The sequence below is a fragment of the Salvelinus sp. IW2-2015 genome, linkage group LG25, assembly GCF_002910315.2.
Source record: "Salvelinus sp. IW2-2015 linkage group LG25, ASM291031v2, whole genome shotgun sequence".
NCBI classification, from domain to species: Eukaryota; Metazoa; Chordata; class Actinopteri; order Salmoniformes; family Salmonidae; genus Salvelinus; species Salvelinus sp. IW2-2015.
In genome coordinates this window covers 14,151,845-14,161,672 of record NC_036865.1, presented here as the reverse complement: position 1 = coordinate 14,161,672, position 9,828 = coordinate 14,151,845, and the positions used below count along the sequence as shown (strand labels likewise).

The 9,828-nt window shown below is 44.3% G+C and overlaps 1 pseudogene; it reads left to right on the top strand.

The window, feature by feature from the left end:
- The first annotated feature begins 5,727 nt into the window (after nt 1–5,727).
- LOC111951712 (opioid growth factor receptor-like protein 1) overlaps nt 5,728–9,828 on the top strand; it is a 6,729-nt pseudogene continuing 2,628 nt past the window's right edge.

Genomic DNA, 9,828 nt, shown 5'->3' with positions numbered 1-9,828 from the left:
TTTTCCCAGCATAACTAATCTGGCCACGTTTTGCAGTTATTGACATTTGCTGTTTTATGGGCAAAAGGAAGGAGCTGCTATTGAATTTACATCTCAGCCCAAAATCGAGCCGCAAATGTATTTATGGTTAAATTCCGCAAATAATCGCATTTTTTAAAATTCCAATTTGATCTCCTAAGAGGTGTGGGGAGCTTGTGTATGTGCTTTACTCCTCCGATATACTGTAATGTAAAGTTGTGTATGGAGGCAATTCAAGTCTAATCAATTTGCTTGTAAACTATTCGCTCTTCAAAACCAAATAGAATTGATAGGTCACGATAATGGAGTCTCTGTGTCAATCTGTGCACAGATTATCTCAACCTTTTTCTCAACTGTTGTCATCCCCTCGTCAATAAAACAACACACACAACACACACACACACCATCACACACCACACAACAACACACAACACACACACACACAGTGAAAAGTAAGGCAATGATCCAATCGCGAATGACCCATTGCACTGTAAGGAATTGATTGCTAGGATGCTCATTGCAGAATGTCTATCGACTTAAAGCACTTTACTTACTATAAGCACCTTTAACAAACCCCACAACTACATAATGAATGAATAAGTCGATTTCATAGCCTGTCTTCAATAGAATCATCCACACAGTCTCTATCACTGCCAGGCTTTGGTGAAAATATATAACAGTGTCAGTTTGACAAACACATCTCACTAACAGGTCAACATAATTACTTGCATCAGTTTGTTGTTTTGTGAGAATGAAACATAAGCAACCAAACAAGCTGGTGTTAGGCTAAACCTTAGTCTCTCCAATTATCTCGCTGATTACATAAACACAGAGCTTCCCTCTGAACACATGTGTGTGTAAACTAGTTTTTCCGCTCTCAGAAGAGAGAGAGAGAGAGAGAGAGAGAGAGAGAGAAGAGAGAGAGAGAAGAGAGAGAGAGAGAGAGAGAGAGAGAGAGGAGAGAGAGAGAGAAGAGAGAGAGAGAGACAGAGAGAGAGAGAGAGAGAGAGAGAGAGAGAGAAGAGAGAGAGAGAGAGGAGAGAGAGAGAGAGAGAGAGGAGAGAGAGAAGAGAGAGAGAGAAAAGAAGAGAGAGAGAGAAGAGAGAGAGAGAAGAGAGAGCAGTCAAAGAATGCTGATCATATTTTCTGGCTTAGAGAGAGAGGAGCTAGAAAAGAGTGTGTGTGCATGCTGTGTATGTTTTGCTTGCATGTTAGTACATACTTGTACAGTGGTGTGTGTGTGCCGTGTGGTCAAAGCTTTCTAATGACATCCCACACCATGGTGCCAACGGAACTTCATCCTCTCTATAAGTATGAAAGGGCTTTATTGAGATGGGCATTTCAATAGACTGCCTTGTCCTGTGTAGGACCCACTGATGTGTGTGAAATGAATGCATTAAGAGGGCCCCCGAATCAGGCTTTAGTCTGAAGTGGGTGGTTGACTGTTCCACATGCTGTAACAGTGTAATCCGTTATTGCGACACTTAGTCGTTAACCATGCAGAGGAGGGTCGACAGCGTGAGCAATTGGATACTCACCCACCGCTACACAACACCGACGACAGGGAGATACAGCTAAATGTGTCTCCCCTATAAAGCTGGGAAACCATAGAGATACAAACTGCTGGCTGCTGGGCGGATGGGACTTCATCTGGCTTAATTTCTATGCAGCAGGTTGTCTTGTCTCTTCTATCCTTTCCTACATCCAATCATTTTCTCCACCCCTCTCCCCTCTTTTCTCTTTCCTCTATCTGTGGTGCTGACATGAAACAGCTCTTCCTCATCCTCACAAGACAAGGACAGCTGCACCCCCCAAGCACACACACACATACACACACTCAGTAGAATGAGTGGTTCCTTGGAGCTACTGAGGTAATTAACATGTGTTAATGTCCAACCAGGTCTCACAAGTCTCACGCCAGAATTAGACGTTCATCCATGTTTCTCAAACGTCAAGTTTTGTCCATGCACGCTCCTCTAACCTCGCCCAGCTGCACATTTATAACAGCTCTTGTCAGCCATACACACACACACACACACACAACAAACTGAGAAAAAGATCCAGCTAAATAGTATGGGACCTCTTTCTACATACGTGTCTTTGATTCCTGAGAGGAATAGTGTGTTTCTCAGCCTGTTTTCTGTTTACTTGACTTAATATGACAATTCATCTTTACCTTTCCCAACAACCTGTCCTGACTTCATGACCACTCTTGATTAATGGTTTCAGCTGGTACGTGCTGCACACTACACTCACACTCACACTCTGTCTGTCTGCTTGCCACACCCTACCACTATGTCTGCCTGTCTGTCTGCCACACTCTACACCTGTCTGTCTTTCTCTGTCTGCCACCAACTCTACACTCTGTCTGTCTGTCTCTGTCTGCCACAACTCTACACTCTGGTCTGTCTGTCTGCCACACCTCACTATGTCTGCCTTGTCTTCTGCCACACTCTATACTCTGTCTTGTCTGTCTGCTCTCTGTCTGCCACACTCTATACTCGTCTGTCGTGTCTGTCTCTGTCTGCCACACCCTACATCTGTCTGTCTGTTCAACTCTGTCTCTCTGACTGTCTGTCTATGTCTGTGTGTCTCTCTGTCTGTCTCTCGTCTGCTCTGTCTCTTCCTTGTCTTCTATCTGTTGTCTCTCTCTCTCGCTGTCTGCTCTTCTCTGTCTGTCGTCTGTCTGTCTGTTCTGTCTGTCTGTCTTCTGTCTCTGTCTGTCTTCTTCTGTCTGTCTTCTGTCTGTCTGTCGTCTGTCTGTCTGTCTGTCTCTCTCTTTCTGTCTGTCTGTCTCTCTCTCTCTCTCTCTGACTCTCACTCTCTGTCTGTTTCTCTTCTCTCTCTCTCTCGTCTTTCTCTCTCTTTTCGTATTCTGTCTGTCTTCTCTCTCTGTCTCTCTTCGTATGTCTGTCTTTATGTCTGTCGTATGTTCCTCCTCTCATCTCTCTCTCTCTCGTCTGCTCGTCTTCTGTCTCTCTCTCTCTATCTCTCTTTCCTGTCTCTTCTGTCTGTCTGTCTGTCTGTCTGTCTGTTTCTGTCTGTCTGTCTGTCTGTCTGTCTGTCTGTCTGTCTGCTGTCTGTCGTCTGTCTGTCTGTCTGTCTGTCTGTCTGTCTGTCTGTCTGTCTTCTCTCTCACTCTCCACTCTCATCTCACTCTGCGCTTCTCTCTCTCTCTCTCTTGGTCTTCTCTCCTCTCTCTCTCTGTCTTGTCTGTCTTTCTTTCTCTCTCTCTCTCTCTGTCACGTCTGTCTCTCTCTGCTGTCTTCTGTTTCTCTCTCTCTCTCTGTCACTGTCTGTCTCTCTCTCTGTCTGTTCTGTTTCTCTCTCTCTGTCGCGTCTGCTCTCTCTACATGCCTGTCTTATATCACTCTTTCTCTCTCTCTGTCTCTTTGTCTGTCTGTCTGTCTGCTTCTTGCACTCTCACCTCCGGCTTCTCTCTTCTGTCTGTCTCTCTCTCTGTCTGCTCTCTCTCTGTCTCTTTGTCCTGTCTGTCGCTGTCTGTCTTGCACTCTCACTCTCTGTCTCTCCTCTGTCCCTCTCTCTGTCCCATTTGTCTGTCTTGTCTTTCTGTTTTCTGTCTTTCTGTCTGCTGTCTCTCTGTCTATTCTCTCTCTCGCACGCACACGACAAACACACAGCCTCATACACTTAGAATAAAGGGTATGGTTATGGTACATTATTGTTCTCTTTGGTAAATACACATAATATACCTTCAGAGTACACATATGATCTCCCATGGTACTGTTCAGTACCTTTTAGGGTACATGTGTGGATGTAGTATATACATTTTGCACACAATATTTTTTACGTACAATCATCACACACTTAAAAAAAAAGGGGTACGGTGAAGGTACATTTCTGTTTCCCAGGTACAAACGTATTTGCATACCCTCAAGGTACACTAATGATTTTTTATGGTACTGATCTGTACTTTTTCTAGCAGAAAAGCTACAAATTGGATTGGTATAGAGAAGAGGTACATTTTTGCCATTTATAAGGAACAAATGGCTTTGTCAATATGTGGTACCCTAAAAATGCACATTTGTACCTTTTGTAAAGGTACATTTTTGTACCTGTGGACTATATGTAAGAAAGGTACTATCTTGTCCCTTAAATGTACACTATTGGATATTTTAAGATATGAACTGTAAGGGTATATTTGTGTACCTATAACTAATGGTACAATGGGTATACTGCTTACAGGGTACCACTACAGTGACAAACAAACATTTGTACCCATTTATGTACAATTCTGTACCTTTTCTTCAGAGAGTGTAGGCCACAGGAAAGGACAGAATACTCCTTCCCCTCTGTTTAATTAAGTATATTACTGCCATACTGATGGTGTAGTTGAAGGATTCACTAGAGTAGTCAGTTTCAATTATGCCCTATTACTTTAATTTATTCCCTATTACTTTAATTTAATTCTAAAGTTAAACGTTTGAAATCAAATATGGCTAAAAAGTCCTAGGATAAACTTTGTGTGGGAGTCATGTATTCAGCTTTCTTGCTTTCTGGCTAGCAGGCCTTCCTCTGTATTTCATGAATTTTCTCCACAGACAAGGAGTGGCTGCAGTTTACGGTCGCTGTCCATTGTCTTGTGGTGCTGAACTGCGGAATTTTGAGAGTTCGATTCAGCCGCTGTCCATGGTGTTACATCTCCGACAGACCCTATTTGCTTGTTCGAGCATTCTATAAAGTCAGCTCACGCACACACGGACAGGTCTCGCTTTCGCTCTCTCTTTCGTCTCTGTTAATTGTTCCAAACATGACACAAACAGACTGAAGTGTCAGTAGTAGGCATATTGGCTATGTATTATTTCGAGATTTAGCCTACAGTTTGGAGACGAATGGAAAAGAAATGTGCTGGAACCATAGAACTACATATTAGAACTCAGAAAGTAATTTAATAGGATTTGGCTAACAGGCTTGCTAAGGAGTCGAGATCCACGTTGCTACGGTATAATATATTACGTAGGAAATGCTGCTCTCATGTGGTGGTGAGGAGATTGACATTTCTGGTTCCTGTCTCACTGAATGTTGATCTTTATACTTTGCATTTGATGCCCGTTCTGTTGTATTTTATCATCCAGCTCTGTTTATTCTATCAGCAGCTAATGGTGCTTTTGACTTTGATCCGTTTCCCACTCCAACACTGCTTGGGTAGGCTGTCATGTTGTACTACGTTTGTCTCTGTGTTGCCACACATCAAAGCTCATCCCTTAGGAGGAATGCTCTTATTTAAATGTGAATTTAAGTAGTAAACTGTAGTCTGTTGATTAGCCCACCCAACTAGAAAAAACACGGCACACAACCACACGTGTACTATATAGCCTACCAATAGACAGGCCCATATAGCCAATTTCTACAATGAGTGAAAATCCGATTATAACTCGATGGAAAACATTACGTCAGTGACAGAAAGGGAGAATAATGATTTGTTATCTTTCTGACATTGACGATCTTAGAGGTGACACTAGTTAACCCCTGTCCCTGAGTCGCGGAGCAAGTGATGTCATCTTCGGTCCTGATGCTGTCACCTGGCACGCGGCGCACATTGTGGGGGTGTTCACCGCGGCCAGCAAGTCTGTGAATTGGAAATTCCCTCAGCCTGCCATTTAAAAGCCCCAGCAGGCCGACTGCACGTCAAAATATGTAGGCTAAAAGGACACAGAGGACGGCTGCGACTCAGTGTAGGTTTGTTAAATGGGAAATCTGATAGGCAGTTTGCGCTACAAGGAGCCGAGCACTGTGGAAGAATGCGACTCGACGTGGGAGTCAGACTCGGAATGCGATGAGCAGCCGGGTGATGAGGACAGCGGGATATCCGAGTGTGTCAGCCCGCCCGAGACGGGGAGATGCGGCGAACAAGCGGACATGTCYCCGCAGGTAAATACCAACACACTACAGAAACGCAACAGCACAACAGCATATCTATAGCAACCAGACACAGAGAAAAGTGGAAGAAGAGCAGACTGCCCTGAGCTAAATTAGAAAAGGGAAATGGCACAGCTGCATAGCCGACTCGCTGAAAATGTCAACATCTCAGCCTAATGTTGGGCAACCAAAATCAGGCTTGTATGTAGGCTTGTAGCTTAGTTTAGGCCTATGTCTCCAAATAATTGTACTCAACGCATGTCTTGTTGCCATGTCTAGGCTACATCTAATGTCATTGCCAGGTATCCATTATAGCCATAATTCCTACATTATAGCCTCCAGTTTTAACCAAAATGTTATCTATCTCTGCCTTGTTTTATATCCTCGTTCGTRTCCACAATGTCCCAGGTGCACAAGCAGAGAGAGTAGGCTAGTGTTGTGCGCATGTGAGACAGTGATCTGATGAAGGTGACCATTKTTTTTACATCAAAAAGAATAGGGTCAAATATGGGGAGCCAATCTTCCTGCCTTTAATTTGGGTCAATGTCACAGTATGCTCATTCCCCCAATTCTCTGCTGTTTTCAGGTCTWGGCCTTTGGGCTTTCTCTTTTTGTTTATGTTTTTGTTATTTTTATGACAATAGCCTACTCAACAACTCTACAATTTCGAAGGGCAGCATCTCTGCTCATTGGTACAAAAGAGGTAAACAACAAGATTTTTCTGTAATGAGTCAATTGCCTTTATTATTCCTTTATATGCCTTGACATGGTGCCTTTGGCTTCATTTTATCCTGACTGTGAGTGCATCTGAAGCCTCCATAACGCTAGAGTTGGGTTCATGGGGCAGAAGGTCGCAGACTGTTGTACCCACACCAAAAATGAACCCACTGAACCCAGACATCTGTTGTAACACAGTTGGTGGTTACATGTGTTTATGTGTCACTCAGGGATCATCTGAGTTGCAACCTTTTAACACCAGACACTAACCCCGTTGATATCATTGTGGCTATCTATTTCAGTCAGTGTTTACTCTCTCTCTCTCTCTCTCTCTCTCTCTCTCTCTCTCTCTTGACTAATCTCTCATCGGTCATCATTTGGTATCCTTCTCCCACTGAGCAACTTGAAATGTCTAAAGGGTATACCTGCATTGTGATCCTAAACTAGCCGTACTTCCTCTCCCCTGCTCCACAAAATGACTTGCCGCGGTCAATCCCTGACTTAAAGGTCAAAGTAAATTCCTACTTCAATTACTCCAAATCAGTCTATAATTTACCAATGATTGTTTTCATTTATTTTCCTGAGTTATCGAGGTTCCACAGTTCACCAAGCACTGCAGTCATTTCTTGTTGTTTTACACTCAAGACACAGCCACTGGCACAAATTTCATAATTTAACAAAAGTTCTATAGCTTTATACCCACCATGCAGTGGATCTCATTTAAAATGATGCGTTACCCCGCTATAACCTCTACGTTTATCCGCCACCTGTCGCTTTTTCCATCTGTCTGTTTTTCCAAAGATGCTGGGCCCGTGCTGAGGTTTAAACCATTATGCCAGATGGATCAGCAGTTTACACACCCAGATGATAACATAAATATGTAGAAATAATAAATTACGGAATACATTTAAAAAGAAAGCGCGTTTTTCGCTCTTTGTTCCATTCTCTTAGATACACATTTATAGAAGGAATTTTTTTCATCACCACGTGTACAAAGGTTACACAATTCAAGAGAGGAAATGTACAAGAAGCGACCCGCAAGAAGAGGGCGGACTCCCGGCCGGGGCCGGGGTGGGGCAGGCCGGGGAGCCGCTAGCTGTCCCAGAAGTTCACATCTTTGTGCTCAATAGTTTCCAGGTAACATATGGTGAGACCAAAGGTCACCAGGGCAATAGTCCTCTGTGAGGTCCTGGATGACTCTCTAGCCACAGGACACTCAGGCAAGTCGTGGCTCCGGACAGACAGACCAGGCTCCATGGGCGTGCTGGAGACAGACGGACTGCTTCCTAATGGCTCTGTGTCAGGTGGAAGTACAGTCTAACACAACCTCAAGCAGGAATTGTTCCATCGCAGGAGTGTAGGAGACACAAATGTTTTATTTCTGTTCAATAATTTCCAGGGTGCAAACCATTTACCAAATACATAGGCCTACTATAAGAGCAACCTGAATATTGTCAATTGCATTTTTTTCGATCTAATTACATACATACACACATAATTCTAACAATGTTCAGCGCTACTTGGAAAATGAATTAACACGTGTTGCTTCCCATGCATGAAATCGGCCATGTCTCGCCTTGCAATGGCTTCTCCTGCATTCTAACAGTACGTATAGCCTACAGGGGTGGTACCGAGTGGAGCAGCCTACCCTGCACCCTCAAACCAGCTGAGTTAAGGTGGACAACAGGAGTGGCATCTAGTGCTGAGGTCAGCTCTCCTCGCTTACAACACACACAACGTGCTCACACATGTGTACACACAGCACTTCATGGCATACACTCCGCATATCATCTGGCACACGCACACACCACCACACACACAACACACACACACAGCACACACACACCACACACACACACACACACACACACACACACACACACACCCACACACACACATCACACACACACACACACAACGACACCACACACACACACACACACAACAACACACACACACACACAATCTACCAGGGGATATTAGACACAACACAAGGACAAGTGTCTATGTGTCTATCCTGTCTCCTCACTCTTTCTGTCCCCAGGTCGGACTGTAGTACAGTATAAAGGGAAGCTGTGTCTCCTATGGGACCAGGCAGAGGGATGGTTATAAGTAAGCTATTGAATAAGAACAAGTAAACAGTCTATATTTAATGTAAGAGAGAGCTTTTCAAAAGAGGTACTTGTCCAGTAGCCTCTGCTAGGGATGGTAGGATGGCAGAGTGGAAGGGGAATGTGATCCCCTTGTTTTCAATGGTCCGTAAGACAGGTTACAATTATAGAATGGCAGCTCAGTCATTCAATCCATAACCTTTCAATGGACAATTATTAACTAACACCCACCCAATCTGCGGCCACACGCCAAAAACCACTAGAAACACGAGTACTTAGGAAAGTTTAGCTCTGCAAGAAGACACGTGCGGATGCAATGAGTCTTAAAACTCACGCTGAGAAGCTAAAGAACCGGCAATCCCATTAAAAAAAACAAATATAAATCCAACTCCTCCATGGATGGACAACACGACAGAGAGAGAAGAGAGAAAAAGAGAGAGAGACCTCGAGACAGAATCTCTCCTCCTCTCTCTCTCTTCTCTCCATTCCACTCTCTCTCTCTCTCTCACTCTCTCTCTCTCTTCTCTCTCTCTCTCTCTCTATCTCTCTCTCTCGTCTCTCTCTCTCTCTCTCGGATCGTCTCTCTCTCTCTACTGTCTCTCTCTCTCTCTCTCTCTCCTCTTCCTCCCTCTCCCTTCACTCTCTCAGTTCTCTGACTCTGAATCAGCAGCAACCAAGATGAAGATGGAGCTTTTATGCTGTGGCGAAAGGATCTTTACAAATTCGACGCACAGCTACCCGGTATGGCATCTCCACACAACACACACTCACGGCAGGCACGCTCGCAACGCAAACACACGACACTTCGCTGACGTTTTCCTCCTTTTCCTCTCAACCTCGCCCAGAACTACAAGGAGCCGCCGGTTACCATAATGAGTCTACGGCAATGCACCTTCGCTTCTTTACCTGGGAACAAGATCCTCTATACCAGATGGTCCAGAGCACACAACACCAAACAAACAAACGACAACACACACACACACAACAACACAACAAGTTCACACCACATCACACCACACACCACAACACAACACAACACACACACTGGACACCACCCCACACACACAGCAGCACAACACACAACCACACACACACACACACA